The sequence below is a fragment of the Bufo bufo genome, chromosome 2, assembly GCF_905171765.1.
Source record: "Bufo bufo chromosome 2, aBufBuf1.1, whole genome shotgun sequence".
Lineage (NCBI taxonomy): Eukaryota > Metazoa > Chordata > Amphibia > Anura > Bufonidae > Bufo > Bufo bufo.
Genome location: NC_053390.1, coordinates 715,841,970 through 715,869,784, shown reverse-complemented (window position 1 = coordinate 715,869,784; position 27,815 = coordinate 715,841,970). Strand labels below are relative to the sequence as shown.

At 46.4% G+C, this 27,815-nt stretch overlaps 1 protein-coding gene across 1 annotated transcript in view; it reads left to right on the top strand.

Annotated features, from left to right (window-relative positions):
* The window catches only part of PDGFRL (platelet derived growth factor receptor like), a 195,707-nt gene that overhangs the window by 18,522 nt on the left and 149,370 nt on the right, over positions 1 to 27,815 (top strand). The gene's annotated exons all lie outside the window — the stretch shown is intronic.

Here is a 27,815-nt window from a genome sequence, read left to right as displayed (position 1 = left end):
TGTTTTTGTTTTCTTTCTGAATGTCAGAAATGTATATTTGTGAATGTTGAGATGTTATATTGGTTTCACTGGTAAAAATAAATAATTGAAATGGGTATATATTTGTTTTTTGTTAAGTTGCCTAATAATTATGCACAGTAATAGTCACCTGCACACACAGATATCCCCCTAAAATAGCTAAAACTAAAAACTACTTCCAAAAATATTCAGCTTTGATATTAATGATTTTTTTGGGTTCATTGAGAACATGGTTGTTGTTCAATAATACAATTAATCCTCAAAAATACAACTTGCCTAATAATTCTGCACTCCCTGTACATATGGAATATCATCACTGCCGCCATGTAAACCATACGTGTCAATACTGGAGAATATGACGCACTGTGCAGAATTTTTCTGGCATAAGTCCAAGCCCCTTTGCAGGTCACAACCTTTAACAAAGCCCAAGCAAAGGTGCTAGAGGAGCAAAATGAGCAAAGGGCACAAAACGGAGGGTCATAACTGAAACAGAGGCATTAGGGTCACCTGAGGCAGGGTAATAGTGGGGATCCTGGAGCAGGGGTAACTGGAGAAGAGGCAATATTAGTGGTGCATTTAGAGTGGGGGCATCTGGAGCTGGGGCACTTATGGGGGTGCACCTAAAGCAGAGGCATTAGAGTTACCTGAGGCAGGGTAATAGTGGGGTAATAGTGTGGATCCTGTAGCAGCTGCAGGGGTATTAGGGGGGCAACTGGAGAAGATTCAATATTAGGGGTGCTTTTAGAGTGGGGGCATTGGGGGGCATCTGGAGCTGGGACACTTAGGGGGGTGCACCTAAAGCAGAGGCATTGGGGGGACCTACAGCAGAGTCCCCCCAATGCCACTCTGAACTATGCAGAGAGCAACACACATGTCTGCTATAAACAAATACCCTATTTTCACTACTGTCACACACCTGAGAAATCAGCTCAGCACCGCAGAGGAGTCCTTCTCTATAGCAGCCACAGTTTCCTGACAGCAGGGAGGGCAGGAGGAGGCAGACACCTTCTCTCCTCCTTCACTGCCAGCAGTCCCAGAAGCTTAGAAGATACTGCGGGGCCTCCTGCACAATGTACACCAGTAGAAGGCTGCATCACTGTGTGATACTGCCACCTAGTGGTTGAGATAATTATCTCTCCTGAGAAAGGAAAAGTAATTACTCCAGGAGATTGGGGCCTACCGAGGAATCCCCCGCCTCCCCAGTGGGCCAGTCCAAGCCTGGCTGGAGGGCCCCACGTGGTCTGAATTTATGCACCATGGAAAACACTACCATGTGTCTTGTGAAACTTCCCTCTGCAGCACACTTTCTTTAAATTGGGCTCCTGGGCACATTGCTGAATATATACGTTGCAATGTTACCCAAGGTGTGGCTCCTATATAAAGTCTATAATTGCACAGGAAGCTATTATAATGAAAACTATAGCCCTGCTAGGCTGGTCTTGATATCCCCTGCACTGCCGTAGCTGGTGTAGATTTCAGTCATTATTTACACCAGAAAAAAAGCGTACACGATGATAAAAGTGCCAGGGCCGATAGTCCCGTTCTTGTCATGAACCTGGCAAGGACAACATAAAAAGCCAATTGTGACTAAATTGAGAAAGAAGAAAGAAGAACCTATGGTTTTGACTAGTCTCAAGTACTGAAGCCACAATAATGTTATATATTTGTATATTTTTATATATAGAGCAGTGAAATGGGGCAGACTGGCAGTGGATTTTCTTTATCTCTCTCTGTGCTCTTTTTTAATTTTCTTATTTTCAAAAGTTTACAGGTCAAGAAAGTGAAAAGCATCTGGTAAAGAATAATACACAAGCTTGAATACTTAAAGTGGGTTGTCTGAGTTACAGATATTGATGAACTATCCTTAGGTTAGGTCATGATAACAGATTGGTGGGAGCTGATTGGTGGAGGTGTTGGATCTAACCTAACCTAAGGATAGGTCATCAATATCTATAACACAGACAACCCCTTTAACAATGTGATCAATAACAGATGATGAATATAGATCTTGGCATGCATCAGACAACTGCTTCAAACTGATGCTCTTTCTACAAGATGTATAAATGAATGGTGATTGATGACCATTCTTTTTAGTCCGATCGGGGCAAGACACTTTGGGGGAAATTTATTAATAATTCTATGCCAGTTTTCTAACATCAAAAAGTCGCAATTTTTTCACAAGCCTTGTTTTGCACACAAAGTTTGTGATTTGTTTTCTCCATTTGATGCTACACTTGCCACTTATCAAAAAAGTGGGCAGGATGTGGACAGGAGTTAATGAGACCTACATTATGTGGTCTGATATATAAGATACACTAAATGGACAAAATTATTGGGACATCTACAAATTATACCTACTGTAGCTTTTATAACATACCATTCTAAATCCATAGGCATTAATATAAAATTGGTCCCTCCTTTGCAACTACAACATTTTCCACTCTTCTGAGATGGCTTTCTGGAATGTGTCTGTGGGAATTTTTGCCATTCGTCCTGAAAAGCATTTATGAGGGCGAAGAGAGGGCCTAACTTGCAATCTCCATTCTACTTTATTCCAAAGGTTTTGGATGAGGTTGAGATCAGGGATCTGTGTGGGCCAGTCATGTTCTTCCACACCATACTTATCCATCCATGTCTTTATGGACTATGCTTTGTGCACTCAGGCACATTCATGCTGGACCAGAAAAGGGCCTTCTTAAAACTGTTCCCACACAGTTGGAAGCATACAATTGTCCACAATGTTTTGGCATGCTGAAGCATTAAGATTTCCCTGGAATAAAGGGGTGTATGCCAACCCCAGAAAATCAGCCTCACAGCTTTATCTTACACCAGCGGACTTTATACTAAGATGGCGTATATAACACTAGAACACTAGTCTTAGGAAATTTCCCCCTGCCTTTATATATCACACACTTAGATAAGACAAAAGAAATGATGTATATTTTAGCTGCTCTGTATCTTGAAAACTGAGGAATATTATTCTTGACCCCAAACATCAGATGCATTCTATAATTCTTGGCCAGTTGATCAGTCCACTTGGCCAGTGCTGAGTAAGACTAGTGGAAATATGATTGGCTTGGGAGTGAACAAAGTCTTTTCTGTGTCTCAGCCAGAAACAGGTCTAAAGATAGCTGAAGGCTGATGAAGGAGGACATAAGGGAAAAGAATCATGTATGTGATAATGAGGCTGCAAAGACTGTGAGGAAAAGGCAACTACTCTTCTAGACCACTGTGTCTGGTACTGTAATAAGGGAGCTGTGGCTGACATTGCAGTGATGTCAACGCAGCTAGCTCAGTAATTTGGCACCCTGGCTTTTATGGTGGCACTGTGACATTTAAAAACATTTCTGCCTGCCATTCTTTCTAATCTTAAGAAGTGGGGTGATATGGAGGTTAACTGCTTCACTGCGTTTAATGTACTCCATTGATCTGCAGTCCCTAGAGCTTTTAATTTAATTTTAATAGATCCCCTTTGGGACATAGTGAAATATACGATTTCCACCACGAATGTCACAGCAATTTTCCCCCATTTTTTGTGAACTTTAGGGTATAAATTAGACCTTGATGACAAAAGTATGTGAGAACATGACTTTGGTACTTAATAATGCATTAATATATCTGTTGTTCAAGATTCTGGATTAAAAAAGCTGGGTGACAACCATTATGTTAGCTGTAGTCTTAGGCGTTGCGTCTGTGCCGCACTATTCCAATGTACCACAGACTTTTATGGGCAATTGTAAGCAAAAGTGGTTTCCATTTTGACAATTTCAGGATCCCACAGCCCCAATAGCCGACTGTGTTGTTCAATAGAACGTAAAAGAAAATGTATAAAATTGCACAGTATAATGTTTATGGTAGTTATATGCAACTGTCTAGACTAAGTCATTGCAATTAATGTAAACACTGAATGCAGTGCAAATTTAGTCTCGCCTACTAAGAGATGGAACCAAGAAATGGCTGAAATAGTCACTATTTTCAACTGAGTTTGCATAAGTCAATAGTATATGCGAATATAAGAAACTTTGTAATATATCTTATTAAAGAAAAATACTAATTTCTCCTCTTATCAGCTCTTTCCAGATTTCTAAACTTATGTTTACTATGAATTTGGTATTACATCTTGTAACACAGAGACAGATTATCAGATTACTGAAGGATGGCATTACAAACTCCTATAGAAGTTATGGACAGGGGAGGGGAAAGAAAGAGTGAGCAGCAGAGTGGGAAGTATAAGCGTTATATCTCAACCCAAGTGCTTGATTCACATCTACAGTGTTCAGTACTTCTCTATACTTGTCCTATATGCTGCTTTTGAATGAGAGACAGAAAGAGAGATGAGAGTAGAATCTTCTTTTTTCTCCCTGTGCACTCTATGGGGAGACATGATGAGCAGTATGTCTCCACCCACTGGATCAGGGATATCTGAGATTTAGAGATGAAGGCTGCAGAGGAGAAAGCTGATAAAAAAAATTGCCAGGTACAAGTCATATAATGGCTAGACATAGTGTTATTCCTTATCTACACACATGAGTTTATTCTATAATTTAGCTATAATAGTCTGCCTACATTTAATGCGCTGCCTGTGCTGTTCATAGTACGCCCAAGCCATAGGTTTTCCACCACTTCCCTAGAGGATGGTAACAAAAATACCTTACAAAATAAAAGAGCACAGATGAGTAACATTTACAGTCACTGCAGTGTGAGATGTGAGAGGCGGCTACTTATTGACTGAAGTAATAAACACAAGTTTTGCTCAACAACATGGACAAGGTGTTTTTATTCCAGTATGTGAAGCTGAGTCTATTTTCTGTGTTGACTTTAGACATCAGCCAATGGCCCGGACGTCCAGGCTAGAAAAGAATACCAGGCTAGTAATGTTATGACACAATCTCATACCTTATTGTATGTGTGATAATATAGATGATACTCCATAATATCACAACAGCAAAGCCCCTTTTATATGTAGATATACATGTAGCTTTCGTTGGAGTCAATGGAGCACTTCACACTGATTTTTATAGCTGCTTCATTGCTTTTATAGCAACTGTGCAAATAAAGACTGAGAATCAAGGTTTTTCAGGTCACAAGTGAGGGAACATCATGTGAATCAACTATGGATTTGTTTATTAGTCAAAGGGGCTCTATGGCATCATTTACATAAGGTTAAAATAGCGAGTACATGTAGTACTTATGCAGTGTCCAATATATACTAGGTAAAAATTCACTCCCCAAGTGCTGATCGGAGGCAATTTTCAGCAATAAATGGACTGTGTGTTTACCACTCATCTGTACAGGCTTTATAGGTGAGATAGATGTATAGTAGTGATCCACTGCTGTCTGTGAATGCATTTCATGTATCACTTACACGAGACTATCTGTATAGAAGAGACAAAAAACATGGTAACAAATGCATGGAAAAACTTTTTTCTGTATCTAATCAGGGCTGGGCTGGGATTACAAAGCAGTTTTGGCATGCAAACCCCACCAGCCCACATATGATATCACTTAAAAATAGTGGTGCTCAATGAATGCTGAGGCAAATTTTTTATGTCATGCCCCTATGTAAACCATCAATGCATAAATGTAAATAAAAGCACATGATAAAAATAATCACATGGTTAGGGACATACGTTACCCTCCCCAACAGCAACATCTAAAAATACCTCCTCAGCATTCTCAATGCCACCATGCAGCACAAAATACCTCCCAGCACCATTGCACTTTAACTCCCCCCCCCCCCCATTGGCAGCAGCATTGTCCCCAGTTAATCCCCTCCTGATGCTGCGATGTTTTCAATTTTACCTTTTTTTTTTTTTTTTACTCCCTGCCTTCCTAGAGCCATAACATTTTTTTCCATTCATATAGCCATATAAGGGCTTGTTTTTTTGTGGGATAAGTTGAACTTTCTATTGACACTAATTGCTTTTGCATGCAATGTACAGTAGTAGAAAGGTGGGGAAAAAAATCTAAATGGGGTGGAAAACACAATTCCGCCATAGTTTTATGGGTTTTGTTTTTATGGCATTCCCTATGCAGTATCAATTACATTATTTTCTTTCTGCGGGTCAGTACAAATACAGCAATACCAACCTTTTTTTTATAGTTCTTGTTGTGTTTTAATACTTTAAAAAATAAAAACTTTGAAAAATATTTTTTGTCTTTGAATCATCTCCAGAGCTGTGTGAAGGGTCATTTTTTTGTGGGGTTATCTTTATCTTTCAATTATACCATTTTGGGAAGTGCTGTGACTCTTTGATCATTTTTTATTCAATTTTTTGGGCGGTGAAGTGACCAAAAATCAGTGAATCAGCCTTTTTTTTTTTCATTATGGCATTAACCATACAGGAAAAACACTGTTATATTTTATTAGTTCAAGCGTTTTAGGACACACGGACACTAATTACCGTATTTTTCACTTTATTAGATGCACTTTTTTCCCCCTAAAAAAATGATATCTTATAAATTGAATACAAATGAGCACCTTTAAGTGCTCATTAGTATGCAGGAGGTGTGGGGAGTGGCAAGTGTACAGATGCTAGCGATTGCTGTACTCATCGCTCCCTGGTCTTCTTCCGGGCACTGTGTTGCACTGTCCTGACTGTGTACAGCAGCAGCACATGGTGCACGTAGGCGTGCACTATGAACTAATGTGCGTCGTCCGGTCACAGTGCAGTGCGAGGCCCGAAAGAAAACCAGGGAGTGGTGAGTGCAGGAAGAGAAAGTGGTCTGGAGCAGGAGAGGTGAGTTGATTTATTTTACATCTGATCCGAGGTCGAATGAGGAATGGGGGTCTGATCGGAAGTATGAAAGTTTTGGCTTCTGATTTAGGGCTGTAATACAGGTCTAATAAAGATGTGGGGTGGGGGGGGGGTCTGATCTGGAGTGTCCGATAAAGATTAGGGGTCTGATCTGAGGTCTAAAAGTTTGGGGGGTCTGATTTGGGGGTCTGATCTGAGGTGCGATAAAATTTCTGGATCTGATTGGGGGGTCTGATAAAGATTGGGGGTCTGATTGGGAAATCTTATCTGAGGTCTGATGAAAAATATTTTTTTCTGATTTCACTCCTCCAAAACCTAGGCGCATCTAATAAAGCGAAAAATATGGTATCTTTATTATATTTTTATTATTTATTTATTTTATTTGTAAAATGGGGAAAAGGGGTGGTTTGAATTTTATACCTTTTTTTTTTTCCTTTCCTTTTTTAAATTTTTTTTTTTAGCCCCACTATGGGACTTTACTATGCTATTGTCTCATTGCTTCTCCCATAGACAGCAAGATTTATGGGAGCATCCCTACGTTCCTATCAATGCCTACCATAGGCAGGCCTTGATAGAAACATAGCTATGAGAGGCCTCATAGCCTTCAGAAAACCCAAGTCTGCCATAGCAACCAAACGGTTTCTGTGATCTTATAGCGGGAGACCTGTTTCGTTCGCCCAGGAGTGCAGCACTCCCATGAGCCATATTTAAAGATCCGACATCTGCAATACATGTAAGGCAGATGTCGGGAAGGGGTTACATTTTTCTCCTGTTTTCGAGAGTGACAGTATAGCAACAGTGAAGCTGGTTGTGCCTAGAATTTATGGGCTTCAGACAGAATCTAACCCCACCCTCTAATTATTCTAAGAACTAATAATGTCCACTAAAACAACCCTTACTCTAAACCCAACACACAGAAAAAAACACACAGAACATGTATAAGAAAGTCTCACAGGTCCCAAAAACAGAACACTTAAGTAAATGCTACTTTTTACTTATTTAGTGCTGTTACTGTACTGTTAGTTGATTAAGGACCTATTCACAGGTCCCTGAGCTCCCCTAACCTTGGAACTGCAGTTCCTATCCTCTCAGAGAGTCAATGGTGGTTAATGAGCGGTGATAATGATGTCATCACAAGTCCTTGAGCTGTCATATACTGGGTTTGCATCATGAGTGCAGTTCATGTTTATTCATATCAGACGGGCCCCTGACAGACCGGCTCACCAGAAATCTGCCCAGTAGGGCAGATATCAGTCTGAGCCTGTATGTAATGCTTTATAAGGATATGTCAGCTATTAATAGGTGTTTATATTGCCACTTGTCAAAACATGTGAAGACCACCTTCTGAAACGTACAGTACTGAGACACCTACATATTACACCTACAGGAGCTATTATGATATCCCTTTCTAAATCCACAGACAATAATTTGGAGTTAGTCCTCACTTTGCAGCTAAAACAGCTTCCACTCTTCTGGGAAGGCTTTCTACAAGAGTTTGGAGTGTGTCTGCGGGCATTTTTAGGGTCCATTCACACGTCCGTAGTGCATTGCAGATCCACAATACACTCGGCAGGCACCTCCATAGAAATGCTTATTCTTGTCCGCAATTGCAGACAAGAATAGGACATGCTCTATTTTCTTGCGGAGCTGCGGACCGGAAGATCAGGGGCATGCTCCGGAAATGCGTATGCGGAGAGCACATAGTGTGCTCTCCGCATCGCCTCTGGACCCATAGAGAATGAATGGGTCCGCACCCGTTCCGGATAATTGCGGAACGGATGCGGACCCATTCTACGGACGTGTGAATAGACCCTTACCCATTCATCTAGAAGAGCATTTGTGAGGTCATACATGGGTGTTGGATGAAAAGGCCCAGCTTGCAATTTCTGTTTTAGTTGATTCCAAAGGTGTTCAGTGGGGTTGAGGTCAGGACTGTGTGCAAGCCAGTCAAGTTCTTCCACACCAACTCACCCAACCAAGCGTTTATGGAGCTTGCTTTGTGCACTGAGACACAGTCCTCATGAAGCAGAAAAGGAACCTCTGAAAAACAAGCTAATAGCATTGTCCCTCTCCCACCAAACTTTACAGTTGGCACAGTGCAGGCAGGTAACATTGTCCTGGCATTCGCCAAACCCAGACTTGTTTATCAGACTGAGAAACATGATTCATCACTCCACAGAACACATTTCTACTGCTCCAGAGTCCAGTGGCATGCTATAGATCACTCCATCAGATGTTTGGCATTGTTCTTGGTGATGTAAGCCTTGCATGCTGCTGCTCAGCCATGGAAACCCACACCATGAAGCTCCCAGCACACTGTTTTCATGCTGATGTTAATCCCAGAGAAGGTTTGAAGCTCAGCCCCCACAGGGCTCATGTGGCCATGAGATGTAGGCGTCACGTCTCCAGTTCCCTGACCAGCCATATTTACCACCATCTATTCCAGGATATGAATCAGTGGAATGACATTATTCATCCCGTATTCCTGACGACTGACAAATAAAGTGGCCTCCTCAAAGGGCACGAGCAAACGGCAGGTGTCACGCAGGAGCTGCCACTGGCTAACATCGAAGTTACACAGGGGAGTACCCCTGTCCGCTTGTATCATCAAGAAATCGTTTATGGCCTTTCTCTGTTCGTACAGTCAGTCCAACATATGGAGGATGGTATTCCAATGAGTGGATATCAGCCTATGTTGGGGGACGCCGTTCTGCCGCTTTAGCTCAAGGAGGGTGTGCTTGGCGGTGTACGAGTGGCTAAAGTGCATGCAAAGTTTCCTGGCCATTTTTAGGATGTCTTGCAGATGGGTGGAAGACTTCAGGAACGGCTTGACAACCAGATTGAACACGTGTGCCATGCAGGGCGCATGGCTCAGCCCTCCTTGACGCAGCGCCGACACCATGTTCTTCCCGTTGTCGGTCACCATGGTTCCGATTTTGAGTTGTCGTGGAGAAAGCCAAGATTCGATTTCTTGATGAAGGACGCGGAGCAGTTCTTTCCCTGTGTGACTCTGTTCGCCCAGGCAAATTAGGTGCAGAACAGCATGACACCGCCATGCCCTGCACATGTGGTATGCTGGTGGGGCCTTGTGAATTGTCCCTGCAGTGGAGGTTGAGGACACGGTGGAGGATGAGGAGGCAGAGGCGGACATTGCCGCAGGACCAACGGCGTGAGAACGTGGAGATGGAAGCGGCGTCACCTGGCCAGGTTGCTGGTTTGGCTGGACAGGAACCACATTTACCCAGTGGGCCGTAAACAACATATATTGTCCTTGACCATATTTACAGCTCCACACGTTAGCGCTGCTGTGCACTTTGGCAGACACTGACAGGCTCAAGGACTGGCCCACCGTCTGTTCTACATGTGTGTGCAGGGCTGCTACTGCCTTTTTGGCAAAGAAGTGACGGCTTGGGACTCTCCACCTCGGCTCACCACAAGCCATCCGTTTTCTGAAAGGTGTGGAGTCCACCACTTGGAAAGGGAGGGACTGCAGCAACAGCAACTTGGACAGGAGGACGTTCAGCTTCTGCGCCGTTGGATTAGTGTCACATACTGTTGTCTCTTGGCAATCGCTTTGGTAGTGGTGGAGGTCAAGGTTATTACAAGGAAATATTTCTACATCTTATTTTCCATTATGCGGTGCAGTTATATTCGAAAGCATTTTTTGGCTTGTATTAGTGGGGAAAAAAAGGGCTTATTAGCCGTTGTGTGGTGAATTGAGAAAATTCACCACACTTTTTGTCGTGTATTAGTGGCAAAAGAAAAATATATTTGCCGTTCAGCGGTGCAGTTATATGTTCTAAAGCCTTTTGTGGCGTGTATTAGTGGCAAAAGAAAAATATATTTGCCATTCAGTGGTGCAGTTATATGTTCTAAAACCCTTTTTTGTGTGTATTAGTGGGGGGAAAAATGGCTTATTAGCCGTTGTGTGGTGAATTGAGAAAATTACAGACTTTTTGGGGGTGTTTTAATTTCCTTTTTATTTATTTATTTGATCTAACAGTATGTCAGACATAGAAGTGCCAGGCCAGGCCAGGGGAGTGGCAGAGGCCTAAATGTTTCTGGCACAGGCAGAGGTCGCAGCAGTGTAAGGGGCCATGGCAGCAGGGGTCATTTCGAGAGGCCTGAGCTCCCAGTGTCAGCTAGCGGTCGTGTCTTGACCAGCAACCCAGCGGTTCTTGAATGGTTGACTAGACCTTCGACTTCGTCACAAGTGACATCAGACACCCCCAGCCAAGAGTCAGTGGGTTCGTCAGACACAACCCTTAGTTGGCATGGCCCAGGAGCAGGCCCTGTGCCCTCACCTGTCCTCAACCTGTCCTTTTCTGTTCCCTCAGCCAGAGAAGTATTGTATGCTGTGGGCTCAGCTCCACTATACAGTGAGGACGAGCTACTAAATGTCAGCAGCTACTGCCCAGCCAAGATGTGGAGGAGACATCCGCCGCTTTCTCCACTAGGCGGGCAAGTAGTGATGAGGAGAGTAGTGTGGGAGCTGGTGCTGGGAGCGGTCAGGCTCCTGACCCAGAGACTGTTGAGGAGGACATCAGTGACATGCAGACAGTACTCGATGATGATGATGTAGCTGATAGAACTTGGGAGCCGGGTGATGAAGGGGCTTTATTATCATCGGGAGAAGAGGATGGCAGCTTGCCTATTAGGCAGCGGCAGAGCCAGCAAGTCGCTAACGTGGCCGGGTGGCAGCAGTGGGAGGTCGGTAGCCAAACGTGCCCGGGGTACACCACCCACTTTGCAGTAGCCTACCTGCCTGGGAAGTAGCGGCGCACAGGTTCATGGAGTCAGCGGCAGTAGCATAGTGTTAGGGGGTAACATCACCTACTCAGCGGTGTGGCAGTTTTTTGTTAAGCCACCGGAGGAGGTGAACTTGGCCATATGTAGAATCTGTGGGCAGAAGGTGAAGCGTGGCCAGGGTGGCAATGTTGGCACCACGGCCCTGCGTCAACATATGCAGCGTCACCATAAAGTGGCCTGGGGAAACCGAGGCTCCGATGTGGTGGTCCAGCCTGCCGCAGCAACACACTGCATCACACAGTGGCAAGCAGCCGATTTCAGACAGTCAAGGCTCCACCACCTCAGCCGAAGGCAGCTGTCTGTCCTTCCCATCATCTGCTGGTCCTGATGCTCCTGCTCCTCGCCCTCCTACTCCTCATCAGTCATTCTGTCAGAAATCGATCACCAAAGCGATTACCAAGAGACAACAGTATGCGTGCACTTATCCAACGGCGCAGAAGCTGAACGTGCTCCTGTCCAAGTTGCTGGTGCTGCAGTCCCTCCCATTCTAAGTGGTGGACTCTGCACCTTTCAGAGAACTGATGGCTTGTGCCGAGCCGAGTTGGAGAGAGAGTCCCAAGCCATCATTTCTTTGCCAAAAAGACAGTACCAGCCCTGCACACACATGAAGAACAGAAGGTGGGCCAGTCCTTAAGCCTGTTGGTGTCTGCCAAAGTGCACGGCAGCGCCGAAGTGTGGAGCTGTAACTACGGTCAGGGACAGTACATGTCCTTTATGGCCCACTGGGTGAATGTGGTTCCTGCACAGCCACACCAGCATCTTTTCCAGGTGACGCCGCTTCCGCCTCCACGTTGTCACGCCGTTCCTCATGCGACAATGTCCCCCTTTGCCTCTGTAGTGTCCCACTACGTAAAGGTGGGCACTAATAAGGGTCAATTGGGTCATGTTGTTCCCCACCTTCTGTGGGAGATTGCTTATTGTATTTTGTATTGTATGACTGCATATTTCCCTGTTATTTCCTGTGTACCAGGCCTGCTAGGGGTGTAGTTTCTCCTCCGGAGCTGTAGAGGGAGCTAGGGAACCCCCTGGTAGATATAGTTAGGCCTAGACAGGAAGTGGGAGTTAAGTCTAGCCTGCCTGAGGTCCCGAGTAAGTGAATCTCAGAGGTTAATCCAGGAGAGGAGTTTCCTCTGGAGTTATCCTGCACCCTGCAGAGTCCAGAGCAGTGCTGATCCTATTCAGCCAAGTGGAAAGCTGAGAGACAGAAGTTTACTGTCAGAAAGAGAATTTATGCCAGAGGAGGTTTCCCTACCCAAGGATAAAGCCAGCTATTAGGCATACGGCCCTTGGAGAATGCCAGACAGGATCTTCAGAAAGTACAGCCTGATCTGTGAGTTTTATTTCCTTCTGAGTCACCTTGCTAGAATTCTACCTGCCACCTATATAAAGCCTGCTTGTTGCTAATATTCTTCATATGGAACTGTTTGGAGTTTGTACATAGTTTGAACTGTTTAGTAAAGAAGAATTCTAGTTCACTGCAATCGTGTGTACCTCCATTATTCCTCCTAACAATCGGTGTGCCACCGTTACCGGCACTGGCGTCACGAACTGTAAGGGATCTTGCCACAGGCACGCTAAACCTTTAACACCCAGGGCACCTCACCTATCACCCGGCCTGGTCCATATATCTAGAGAGTGCCTCAGAGGATCTACGTGCCAGCCTCTTCATCACTGACTGTACGCCTGCCCAGGGTATACTACAAACTGTGAGTACTAAGAGCAACCCTCGCTCTGTCTACTGACCCCCGTGACCTCACACTCGCTCACCCTGAAGGACTGGCGTACTGCACCTCCTCATCCTCCACCGTGTCCTCAGCCTCCACTGCAGGGACAAGTCACAGTGCCCCTCCAGCATACCACATGTGCAGGGCATGGCGGTGTCACGCTGTTCTGCACCTCGTTTTCCTCGGCGAACAGATACACAGGGGAGGAACTGCTCCTTGTCCTTCATCAAGAAATCGAATCCTGTCTTTTTCCGCGACAACTGAAAATTGGAACCATGGTGACTGACAACGGGAAGAACATGAAGTTGGGCGCTGCGTCAAGGAGGGCTGAGCCATGCTCCCTGCATGGCACACGTGTTCAATCTGGTTGTCAAGCTGTTCCTGAAGTCTTCCACCCATCTGCAAGGCATCCTAAAAATGGCCAGGAAACTTTGCATGCACTTCAGCCACTCGTACACCGCCAAGCACACCCTCTTTGATCTACAGCGGCAGAACGGCATCTTCCAATATAGGCTGATATGCGATGTTTCCACCCTTTGGAATTCCACCCTCCATATGTTGGACCGACTGTATGAACAGAAAAAAGCCATAAACGATTTCCTAATGATCAAAGCGGACAGGAGTACTCCCCTGTGTAACTTCAATGTCAGCTAGTGGCAGGTCATGCATGACACCTGCCGTTTGCTCAGGCCCTTTGAGGAGGCCACGTTATTTGTCAGTGGTCAGGACTATGGGATGAACAATGTCAATCCACTGCTTCATGTCCTGGAAAAGATGCTGGTAAATCTGGATGGTCAGAGGACTGGAGACGTGGCGCCTACATCTCACGGCCACATGAGCCCTGTGGGGGCTGAACTGGAGAAGGAGGACATTGGAGCACAAGCATGTGTAGCGAAATGGGTGGTTTTTCTACACAGTTGACAGGAGAGGAGGAGCAGAAGCAGCCAGAGGAGCTACAGGGCGAGGCAGAGGACCCAGACACACTGTGGTAGTATGCAGTGGATATGGAGGCAGGGAGTCCCTCCGAGTCACTTGCACAAATGGCCCGATGCATGCTTACTTCCTTGCTTAGTGACAGCCGAATTGTCACCATTCAGCAGAGGGATGACTTCTGGCTCTCCACCTTGTTGGACCCTCGCTACTGGTCCAAAATGGGGGCCTTTTTTACACCCGCTGAGAGGTAGGACAAACTGAACTACTATAGAGACATCCTATGTAGTCAGTTTGCTGCTGCCTATCTGCCCCATTGTCCATCCTCTCGCAGGTCTGACATGGCTGCTGGGGGGTTGGGGGTGGCAGGAGTAGTACCAGCTCCATCAGCAGCAGCCTGAGTCTAGAGTCACTGATGAGCAGCTTTCTTCACCCGCCTAGTGAATAAACTACTCACCAGCAGCAGCATCTAGACCTGGAGCAGAACCTGAACCAGCAGGTGGTGGCATACTTGGACAGCACCCTGCCACCCCACATTGAAGATCTGCTGGACTACTGGGCAGACAAACTGGATTTGTGGCCGCAACTGGCCGAGTTTGCCCTGGAAAAGCTGTCCTGCCCGGCCAATAGTGTGGCATCAGAGCAGGTGTTTAGTGTGGGGGCCATAGTTACCCCAAGGAGAACTTGCCTGTCCACCCAAAATGTGGAGAGGCTTTGTCACGTTGAATAAGGCATGGATCTGCCAGGATTTCCACCCACCAATGCCTGAAGCATCAGATTAGTTCATCCATGCTGCTTCACCAAAACCTTGACAAAAGAGACCGGTTTCTTATGGCTACCTGCCTCAGCTACTATTCTGATGCTGCCACCCGCCTGTTGCCACACATCTGATGCCAAGTGCACCTTCTTACACCCACCATCATCAGCGTGTACTGTTAGTGCCACCCACCTCCCAACTCTGTCACCGGGTAACTATGTGGTCTCCTGATGCCCGTGCCACCTCCACACTATGTTACCTTGCCACTCTGTGGTCTCCTCATGCTGCTGCCACTTCCACACTATGTCACCTTGCCACTCTGTGGTCTCCTCATGCTGCTGCCACCTCTACACTATGTCACCTTGCCACTCTGTGGTCTCCTAATGCTGCTGCCACCTCCACACTATGTCATCTTGCCACTCTGTGGCCTTCTTAAGCTGCTGCTACCTTAACACTATGTCACCTTGTCACTCTGTGGCCTCCTCATGTTGCTGCTGCCACCTCCACACAATGTCATTGTGCCACTTTGTGGCCTCCTCATGCTGCTGCCATCTCCACACTATGTCACCTTGCCACTCTGTGGTCTCCTGATGCTGCTGCCACCTCAACACTTTGTCATTGGGCCACTATGTGGACTTCTCATGCTGTTCTCACCCTCCTCACTTCATGACCGGGCCACTATTTTGCCTTTTTGGCCTGGTTGACATCATCATTTATTTAACCCTCCTTCTGATCTGTCAGAACGAAGGAAAAATGAGACACACAACAGATCAAGTCTGTGTAGCAGCTCTAAGGCCTGTATGGTCCCATCAGAATTGGCTTATGATTTGGTAGCTAAAAGCAGGAGTGGGTACAAAACACAGAAGATATGCAAATATTCCATTCATGTGTCATCTCTGTTTTGGATCCATCTGTTTTTTTTTGGCATTAGCAATATGGATTACTGACAAAATGCTGACCGAGTGAAGGCGGATGCTCAACAGACAGGATCAGTTTTTTTGGGGGTTACTGTTCTGATGGATCAGAGGAAGGGCAAAATAATCAGTGACGTCAACACAAACTTACTGCTGACACCCTCTCCACCCTGTCAGGGAGGCTCTACTTGTATAAGCGTTTAATAGAACAGGTTCTGTAGACATCTATGTGGAATCAGCTGACGATGGTGTAAGAAGTGTGCCCTTTCACTCTATAGTAGGATCTTGGGCCTCTGTGTAAGCCGTGTACCGGAGTGGGCTCCCCAGGATATAGCGAAGTCAAGAACAAGGAAAGCAACCCTGACACCAGCTTTTGCAAAAACAGAATTTTACTAACACGTGATAACAAACACAACCACAAATGCTGAGAACATAAAATAAGTTTACATACATCCAGCCCAAAGGCTGAGACCCCTGTGTTGCACAGCATGGCACCCCCTGATGGATGCCAGCGGAACTTTCACGATAATTTTCCTACTGGCAGGCACAACTAAAACTGCCTTGCCGTACCTATTATTACCCTGAAACAAACACAAACAATTGGTTGGGTGCTTAGTACGGGCTTGCCTGCGGTGCAACACAGCAGTTCACAATTTTTCGCTCTCTATATTATTCCCCCTCCCATAACTAGTCCGGTAGCACGTGCCTGATTATTTCTCCAGAGCAAAATGCTGAACTGGATAGAGTTCGTGGGGGTATTTATCAGCTCTCGAATGTGCAATGTCCCTTTTAGTAATGGAGTCCTTGTAGTACAGTAGCAACACTTTAGGCCTGGCACAAAGCAGAGACCCAAACTATCTAACTACAGGCCTGGTTTAAGTCTCTAGGTGCCAAACTGCAGTGAGATGTGTGCACGATCTTACCAACCCAGGTCTGCTTTTTATCCACTGATAGTCAACCAGTCTCTCCAGCAAATACGAGGTCCCACGGGGTATGCAGCTTGTTCCTTAGCTCTTGCAAGCCTTCCTGGAAACAATCCTCTTTTCCCTGGACAGGATCTGGGTCTTGGACAACAATCAGCTTCACTCAGCTGCAGCTGTGGTCACAGAGGAGGTCCTCTCACTCCTGGACCCATTAGCTGTCACGGCCTATGGTGTGCGCTGTGACTCTGTTTCTACACTTGCGGTTGCCCGCGGCAACGTGTTGCGGTGGCAGTGTCTCGGCCTTCTGGGTGATTGCCGTGACATGGTTGCCACGCAACGTGTAGCTTCCTATGCTTGTGTGTGCACTTCCCCTTTAAGTGGCTTTTTTCCCTTGTCTGGTGTTGGAAGGGTTAACTCCCTTCCTAGTGTTTTGTTAACACTGGGTTTATGTGTGTGTGGGTGTGGCTGCTTGGGCTATTTAGCCTCTGCTGGATTCCTGAAGCTGGGGGGTACTCCAGCCATGGTGTGTGCTGGAGCTATGCTCCTGGTCTTTATATTCCATCTGTCCAGTGAGGGCCACCCTTGTGGTCATAGATGTTAAGATGTTTTTATGGTGTCTCACGTTTATTGCAGCTATGGGTGTCCTGGGTTCCTGTGTGGTTGTGGTGTGTGCTTTGTCCTTTTAATGTTGGTGTGGACACCAGCACTTGTGCACGGGTTCCAGTCAGTGTGTCTGTGGCAGGTAAGTGTGTTACTAGTCTCGCTTACCTGCCATCTCTATAGCTGTATGTGTTCCCCCCTCCTTGCAGCCTGGCCTCAGATAGAGACTCCTGTTCCTCCATTACTGGGATGAACAGGTCGTCTCTTCCCTGCTCCTTGGTGAGGGATTACCAGGGCGACTTAGGGTCTTTAGGTATCCTGAGTATAAGTCGTCCTACCATCGGGGTCCGCTCATATGGTGAGGAGTCAGGGAGAGGATTAGGGATGTTGTAGGAGGTGACCTGCTCCCTTATTACTCCTTTTGGCCAGGCTGATCCCCTTTACCCTCTGACACCGCACACGGTGGGGGGTTTCCCCCACTCCCCGTCGTGACATTAGCTTTTCTGCTCATACACAGCTCCTCAGCTCTCAGCTCGCTCCCAAGATGACTGCAGATCCTTCTTCCTGCTCTCTAGAACCACACCTCTCATGAAAATGGAAATATATATGCAGTCAGTCAGCTGTGCCTAGGAAACAGCAGAATCTTGTGGCCAAACAGCAAAACGTCAGTCCAAATCATGTAACTTCATTTAAATAAACACAATGTTCAGACAATGAGAGCTATTTCCCCATCTCACATGCCACCCTACTAGAGGTTGTCGTCCTCGGCAACTCTCCCCATACAGACTCATCCAGGGCATAGCGTTGTGGGGGCACACCAGCCAGGGGCGTACATAAAAATCACTGGGCCCCATAGCAGGAATCTAAATTGGGCCCCCATTCCCCTTTTATAGCCCCTCCTTTTGTTCCATGAACTATTCTTGCTGCTGCGTTTTATAATTTATGCCATCAGGACCGGATTGGGATTACAAAACAGCCCTCGCACACAAAAGAGGTATAATAGATGCAGTGTGTACAGGTATATAGTATATTCCCTAGTGTTCTGATATATGAGGTACAGGGTATAATATATAGGGAGTGCAGAATTATTAGGCAAGTTGTATTTTTGAGGATTAATTTTATTATTGAACAACAACCATGTTCTCAATGAACCCAAAAAACTAATTAATATCAAAGCTGAATATTTTTGGAAGTAGTTTTTAGTTTGTTTTTAGTTTTAGCTATTTTAGGGGGATATCTGTGTGTGCAGGTGACTATTACTGGGCATAATTATTAGGCAACTTAACAAAAAACTAATATATACCCATTTCAATTATTTATTTTTACCAGTGAAACCAATATAACATCTCAACATTCACAAATATACATTTCTGACATTCAAAAACAAAACAAAAACAAATCAGTGACCAATATAGCCACCTTTCTTTGCAAGGACACTCAAAAGCCTGCCATCCATGGATTCTGTCAGTGTTTTGATCTGTTCACCATCAACATTGCGTGCAGCAGCAACCACAGCCTCCCAGACACTGTTCAGAGAGGTGTACTGTTTTTCCTCCTTGTAAATCTCACATTTGATGATGGACCACAGGTTCTCAATGGGGTTCAGATCAGGTGAACAAGGAGGCCATGTCATTAGATTTTCTTCTTTTATACCCTTTCTTGCCAGCCACGCTGTGGAGTACTTGGACGCGTGTGATGGAGCATTGTCCTGCATGAAAATCATGTTTTTCTTGAAGGATGCAGACTTCTTCCTGTACCACTGCTTGAAGAAGGTGTCTTCCAGAAACTGGCAGTAGGACTGGGAGTTGAGCTTGACTCCATCCTCAACCCGAAAAGGCCCCACAAGCTCATCTTTGATAATACCAGCCCAAACCAGTACTCCACCTCCACCTTGCTGGCGTCTGAGTCGGACTGGAGCTCTCTGCCCTTTACCAATCCAGCCACGGGCCCATCCATCTGGCCCATCAAGACTCACTCTCATTTCATTAGTCCATAAAACCTTAGAAAAATCAGTCTTGAGATATTTCTTGGCCCAGTCTTGACGTTTCAGCTTGTGTGTCTTGTTCAGTGGTGGTCGTCTTTCAGCCTTTCTTACCTTGGCCATGTCTCTGAGTATTGCACACCTTGTGCTTTTGGGCACTCCAGTGATGTTGCAGCTCTGAAATATGGCCAAACTGGTGGCAAGTGGCATCTTGGCAGCTGCACGCTTGACTTTTCTCAGTTCATGGGCAGTTATTTTGCGCCTTGGTTTTTCCACACACTTCTTGCGACCCTGTTGACTATTTTGAATGAAACGCTTGATTGTTCGATGATCACACTTCAGAAGCTTTGCAATTTTAAGAGTGCTGCATCCCTCTGCAAGATATCTCACTATTTTTGACTTTTCTGAGCCTGTCAAGTCCTTCTTTTGACCCATTTTGCCAAAGGAAAGGAAGTTGCCTAATAATTATGCACACCTAATATAGGGTGTTGATGTCATTAGACCACACCCCTTCTCATTACAGAGATGCACATCACCTAATATGCTTAATTGGTAGTAGGCTTTCGAGCCTATACAGCTTGGAGTAAGACAACATGCATAAAGAGGATGATTTGGTCAAAATACTCATTTGCCTAATAATTCTGCACGCAGTGTATGCAGTGTGTACAGGTATATAGTATATACAGCAGTGTACTGATATGTGAGGTACGGGGTATAATATATGCAGTGTATACAGGTATACAGTATATACAGTAGTGTAATATGTGAGGTACGAGGTATAATAGATGCAGTGTGTACAGGTATATAGTAAATACAGCAGTGTATTGACACCTCGTACCTCACATATCAGTACACCACTGTAGATACTATATATCTATACACACTGCATCTATTATACCTCGTACCTCACATATCAGTACACTGCTGTATATACTATATATCTGTACACACTGCATCTATTATACCTCATACCTCACATATCAGTACACTGCTGTATATACTATATATTTGTACACACTGCATATATTATACCTCGTACCTCACATATCAGTACACTGCTGTATATACTATATATCTGTACACACTGCATCTATTATACCTTGTACCTCACATATCAGTGCACTGCGGTATATACTATATATCTGTACATATTGCATGTATAATACTGTGTAATATATGCAGTGTGTGTGTGTATATGTATGTATGTGTATATATATATATATATATATATATACACACACACACAGAGCAGTGTATTGATGTGAGACATAGAAGGTATAATACTGCAGATGCAGTGTTTACAGAAATATGTGGTCAGTTATGCATTATGGTCACTGTGTGGGAGGTACATGAGATAGTGGTCACTGTAACTGTCTGAAGTATTATACATGAGTGAGCAATGAGTAAAAACAGGGCATGGAGGGGGGGGGGGGGAAATGATGAAAAGTGGAGGACCTCCTCTTACCACTCCATTCCAGTCTGTATGGATCAATGCAGAGCTGCTTGTGAACTTCTAATACTTGCTGTTAGGGGTTGAAGGACCTGTGATGATGTCATCACAGGTCCTGGCAGATATACCTTGGAAACCTAGGAACTACTACACCATTTTTGGTGCAGTTCCTTTGCTAGATTCTGCAGGACCTGTGATGCACTGTTCTAACCTGGGAACTACACTTTACACTGTGCAGTTCCCTTACAGGACCTCTGATGACATCATCAAAGGTCCTTTAGCTTTAGAAAGATAAACAGGAGCAATTAGGGGGCGGGGCCTCTCCTCCACTTCGGGCCCCTCTTTCTCACGGGCCCCATAGCAGCTGCGTGGTCTGCCTATATGGTAGGTACGCCACTGACACCAGCATTGGGCCTCGTTGACCTACGTAGAGTGATAAGTTCAGAAGCACTAGGGACATCAGGCACATTTAATGGGAGAGGAGCTGCTGACCGCTCAACACCTTCCCTGGGTGGCAAAGTTGCAACGGCTGGTGCCTCTGTAGGTACCGGGGCAGGGGCAACCCACCATTCCTCCTCCTTCTCCTCTAAGGGAATTTCCTCTGTATTCTGAGCAGGATAAGGCATCTCCTCTGCGTACACCGGCTCATCAAAATTACAATGCCTCAACATGTTATGGTGCAAGTTTCGTGAGGCTCTACCTCATAGACTGGGATGGCAGGGTCTACCCTCCTCTTCACCATGTATAGGCCCGCCTCCCACCACCCATCCAATTTCCCAGATGGCCGCTTGGCTTTCACTCGATCACCCGGGGCATACCCATCCCTCTGCACTGGTCTTGGATTAGGGTGTACCACTTCTCCCAGGAACTCCCCCACAACCTTGTGGATCGCTCTCAGCCGGCGGCAGTGCTCTTGCACCCATGCAGTGGTATTTCTCAGTGGGGGCTCCATCGGATCGGGCATGTGGAGATCCTGAATCTCCCTTCCGGCTTTCCCAAACATGAACATATGGGGGGAGTACCCGGTGGTACTGTGTACCCTGTTGTTATAGGCCCACATCAGTTCAGGTAGGTACTCGGGTCCCTGAGCCTTTTGGCTGTCCTCCAGCTTCCACAGTCTCTGGAGCAAGTTGCGGTTGAAGCGGTTGCATGCCCCGTTTCCCTGGGGGTGATACGGGGTGGTGCGGGAACGTTCGATTCCATACAGTTTGTACAACTCATTCATTAGAGTACCATGAAAACATGCCCCCTGGTCCAAATGTACCTTCTGTGGACACCCGAAAACCTGTATAAAGTGTTTGCAGACCACTTCAGCGGCCGACTCTGTCGTCTGGTCTCTGGTCTGTACAGCCACCGCATACTTTGTGAAATGATCTGTCATGACTAAACTGTATGAGTGTCCCAAGGTAGAGTACCCAATCTGTATGTAATCAATCATAAGGAGTTCTAGGGGCGCGGAGGTCCGGATGGCCGACACTTAAGACATGCCTCGGCCACCATGTCTGGCAGATCTGGACATTATACCAGTCGTTGGAGCCACTTGAACGTTTTTTCGCTCCCGAAATGGGCTTCCCGGGCAGCCTCCGGTCCCAATGACATGGGGATGACAATCTGTCGCCGGTACTGCAACTCTAATTGCAAGTATATGGTCCGACACAGGAGGCCCTGGGTAACAGTCAGCTTATCCCACTGCCTCAACAACTTTTGGCTTTCTGTATTCTGATGGGCCCGCTCTTCTGGCCGAGGCCATATCTTGGTCCGGACCCATTATTTCACTTTCCACAGGTCCGGACACCTAGTCTGGACTCTCTCCCAATCAGTAAACATCTTTCCCAACACAATCAACATCCCGGATGCCACACCACTTGAATGTGCTATGTCCTGGAACATGGGTAATCGACCAGGGTCAAAAGTTTCGGTGTCCTCTAGCTCTTCATTGGCACTCTGAGTCTACAACCCTACAGGGACTCTGGAGAGTACATTGGCATTGCCGTTCTCCCTACCTTACTGGAACTTAATGGGTAATGGTACTTAGAAAGGCTAGCCAACCACCTCTGCTCAAGCACACCGAGCTAGGCATTCTCCAGATGTGCTAGTGGGTTGTTGTCCGTCATCACGGTCACCTCTGCGCCTGTCAGGCATTCTGCGAACCTTTTGGTCATGGCCGACACCAGTGCCAGTAGTTCCAGTTTAAAGGAGCTATAGTTGTCAGGGTTGCGCTCTGTCTCTCTCAGACCCCGGCTGCCATAGGCAATGACTCTCTCACGTCCATCCTGGACTTGGGATAACACGGCCCCAGACCATGTAGCCCTCCGTCAGTGTACAACAGGAATGGGGTGTTGAACCACTCATAAGCCAGAATCGGGGCACTGGTCAGCGCCTCTTTCACTGCTTCAAAGGCCTCTTATTGCCGGGTTCCCCATTTGATGGGATGATTCTTCGGGCCCCCTGCAGTGCCCCTTAATAACTCGTTTAGCGGGCCCACCAAATGAGCGAATTTGGGTATAAACCTCCTGTAGTAGCCCGCCAGTCCCTCGAACGCCCGCACCTTTCATAGTGTACTCGGCTGGGGCCACTTCTGGATGGCCTCAACCTTGCTGGGGGCTGGCTTTACCCCTTCCTGGGTCACCAAATGTCCCAAATACTCTATCTGCTGTCGAAACAGTTGGCACTTCTTGGGCTTGATCTTAAGCCCATGGTCTTGCAGCCATCTTAGGACCTGTCGCAGCTTTTGAAGGTGATCCTCAAAAGAGGCCCCAAACACTGCTATGTCATCTAGGTATATTAATACCGACTCAAAGTTGAGATCTTCCAGACAATGCTCCATTAACCGCTGGAATGTTCCCGGGGCATTGGAAAGGCCGAATGGCATCTGGTTGAACTTGTAGAGTCCCATAGGTACTGTAGGATGAAGGCCATCTTTGCTTTGTCCCTCTTGGCCACCAGTACCTGCCAATACCCACTGGCCAGGTTAAGAGTCGAGAAGAACTTCGCATGACTCAGGGCGGATAATGACTCCTCAATTCGCGGAAGGGGGTAGGCATCCCGGACGGTCTGGGCATTCAGCTTCCGATAATCCACGCAAAACCAGAGATTCCCATCTTTCTTCCCCACCAAGACTACTGGAGCAGCCCAAGGGCTTTGACTCTCCTGGATCACCTGGTTTTCCAACATGCTGGCCACCATGTCCTTTACTTCCTGGTACATTTTAGGCGGGATTTGCTGGTAACGTTCCCTGATTGGTGCAGCATCACCGGTGGGGATTTCGTGCTTGATAGCGGAAGCACACCCAAAGTCATCATCATATCTTGAGAACGCCTTCTGAAATTCCCATAGGGTGTCTTCCAGCGACTTCTGTTGTCCTGGAGTCATGGTCTTGCAGTCCACCCCCATCCGGGCCATAATAACTAGACCGTTCCACTCCGCTGTTGGGGACTCTCTTTGATGGACCTCTACAGCGTAGGTCCAGGCTGATCTCCTATCTGGCTGTAGCGTGAAGCCCCTTCATCGAAGCATGTCCCCTTCGGACACATAAACTTTGGCCAGCAAGGTATTCCCAGGAACGGTTAACTCGCAGTCATCAACATTGAGACAGCGTGCGGGCACACATCCATCCTTCACAAAAGGGAGGGACCGGGCTACCAGTGGGCGAGTCTGCGCTTCGATCAGGACCTCCAGTCCATTCAGTTGTCCTTCCAGCCCCCACCAGCAGCGTCAAGATTTATTCTTGTCGAAGTGGGATCTTTACCGGGGTCTTCCGCAGCACCTTCACGTGTCCAATGGGCCAACCGGACATGTTGCTCTTTAGGCCTCTTTCTTCACGGTGGCTAGGTAGACACTGTAGAATGTCATGTCGGCCGTCGTCCGGGTCATCTCTTGCAATTTGTCCTGTAAGAACTTGGTTGGATAGCCCCACTATGAACTGGTCTCTTAGTAGCCGGTCCACCTCCCAAAAGGCTCCCATGGCCTCTGGGTCTTGCCGTTGTATTTCATTTAGCGTCTCCTGTAAGGCATTGGAGTACTGCATCAGGGTCTTGCCCTCTCGCTGTGGTTGATTGAAGAAGTGGCTCCTCAACTCTTTAGCACTCCCTCTCACGGCTCTCTCCAGCAGGGAGAAAATTTTCTCTAGGGTGTCTCTCTCGGATTCGGGCCTTACCATCACTGTCCATCTGAGGTCACCCTCTAGAACCCCCAATGCAACCTCTGCCTGCAGCTCGGGTGTCAGGTTACACATTCTAACTGCACTTCGCACCCTTTCAGTCCAGTCCTGCAACATCATGTTACCGTCAAATTTTGGCAGGTGATGCAACAGCGTCCCCACGGGGATGAAACCTACTGGGACAAGCATGGCGGAGGCAAGCTGGCCTTGCACTGGCGCACCCTGAGATGGGTCCTGGATCTCCCGCCGCATTCCCATCCATAACGGTCGCTGTATCCTGCTGACTATGCCAAGTTGTAAGCCGTGTACTGGGGTGGGCTCCACAGGATACAGCGAAGTCATGAATGAGGAAAGCAACTCTGACACCAGCTTTTGCAAAATTTTACTAACACGTGATAACAAACACAACCAAAAATGCTGAGAACATAAAATAAGTTTACATACACACAGCCCAAAAGCTGAGATCCCTATGTTGCACAGCATGGCACCCCCTGATGGATGCCAGCGGAAATTTTGTGATAATTTACCTACTGGCGGGCACAACTTAAACTGCCTCGCTGTACCTATTATTACCCTGAAACAAACACAAACAATTGGTTGGGTGCTTAGTACAGGCTGGCCTGCAGTGCAACACAGCAGTTCACAATCTTACCGTGCTCTATATTATACCCCCTCCCATAACTAGTCCGGTAGCATTTGCCTGATTATTTCTCCTGAGCAAAACGCTGAACTAGATAGAGTTCGAGGGAGTATTTATCAGCTCTCAAATGTGCAATGTCCCTTTTAGTAATGGAGCCCTTGTAGTATAGTAGCAACAATTTCACAGGATCTGGGTCTTGGACAGCAATCAGCTTCACTCAGCTGCAGCTGTAATCACAGAGGAGGTCCTCTTACTCCTGGATCCATTAGCTTTTCTGCTCACACACAGCTCCTCAGCTCTCAGCTCGCTCCCAAGATGGCTGCAGATCCTTCTTCCTGCTCTCTAGAACCACACCTCTAATGAATATGGTTTTTATCATTCAGGTTTTTATTGAGATTTTCAAGAAAGTATTTCCTTAACAATGACATACATTGATGTTCAAAGTGACAAACAATCTGAGGGGGTATCTGAAAACTTGTAAAGAAGGTTACAATAGAATATGTACCAACGTGGGTGCAGTCCCATAATAAACATGAACCTTGTAAGGTATCTACAGTGAATGTAATAAGAAAGCAAGGGAAGGGGAGGACGAAAGGTGGGTAAGGGAAGGAGGGATTTGTCAGGTATGCGGATCACAAATGAGCGTTTCGAAACGCATCCGAAGTAAGAAATGTTTCCCATGGACCACAAGTTTTTACAAAGCAGGTGGAGTCTGAGGGAGTCACGCTAATGAGATCTTCCATTCTCTGGTGAAGCGCAATTTCCTCAAACCATTCCTCCAGTGTAGGGGGAGAGGGAGATTTCCAGTGTCGAGGGATGACAGTTTTTGCCGCCCGGACCATGTATTTTAGAAGTGAGGTTTTATAGGCTGGGATATTCAAATCGAATACAAACAGTAGGAGGGATTTAGGAGAGTTTGGTATAGGGATACCCGTTACCTCCTGTATTGTTTTGTGTACGAAGTTCCAAAATGGGCGCCGGATAGTACAAAGCCCCTAAATGTAGATCATCGTACCCGCCTCTGTGTGTCATCTCCAGCAGCGATCCGACACTGTTGGTAGCCATTTGTGCAGGAGTGTAGGCACCCTGTACCACCTGGAGAGGATTTTATAGCTTGTTTCTTGCGCCTTAGTGGAGATCAGCGCTTTGTGGGAGAGAAGGAAACTCCTGTTCCATTGAGAGGGAGTAAGCTGTACACCCAGGTCTTGTTCCCAAGCTTGACAAAAGGGAGGGAAATGTGGGGAGCGTTGGAGGATAAGTAATTTATAAATGGTTGAGATATCCCTGAGTACCACTGATGGGGCTATTCACATTTGTTCGAATGTGGTGAGGCGTCTAGTTAGGGTATTAGTCTTGCGTGTAGATAAATAGAAGTGCTGGAGTTGTAGGTATTCAAATGAATGTCTAGATTGGGAATAGACCCTGAGAGAACATGATGAAATCTGAGAGGGCAGATTTTGGTACCTTTAAGAAAGGGGCCAGATGAGTACCCCGGCTGGAAGCACGGATGGTCGGTGATTGGGTTCAGGGGGTCCTTAGTGTCGATTAGAGAGGTGTGACGGCTTATGGATGCTATTGTTGCAAATGTGTGGTTAGCCGTAAAGGATAACTTAGAGGTGATAGAGCGTGGTATGCCTGTAAACCAGGGGAGTACTGATAGCGAGCAGGAAGAGGAGTCTTGTGCTATATGAACCCAGAATTTGGAAGAATCAATTTGCAGCATATCCAGGAGCCTAGCGTATGCCGTAGAGTGATAATACAGTCTACAGTCTGGCAGACCACCCCCCCCCCCCCCTACAGCTCCTTGGATCGAGTCATTTTTTCCCACCTGATCCGTGGTTTACCAGGTGACCATGCAAAAAGTGTAAAGCATCGACGCAGTTGCGACCAGAATATTGATGGGATGGGGATGGTCTGCAAGAGATAGAGCAGCTTTGGTAACAAGTTTATTTTTAAAATACTGATTCTGCCAAACCAAGAGAAGTCCCGTCGGCTCCAAGACTCCAGGTCTTCTTGGAATTTTTGAAGGAGAGGGTAAAGTTCATTCTGAAGATATGTGACAGGTCGGCAGAGATCTTAATTCCCAAATATGTTATTCCCGTGAGTGGCCAGACAAATAGGAAGCAGGTTTTAAGAGAAGAGACCAGGGTGC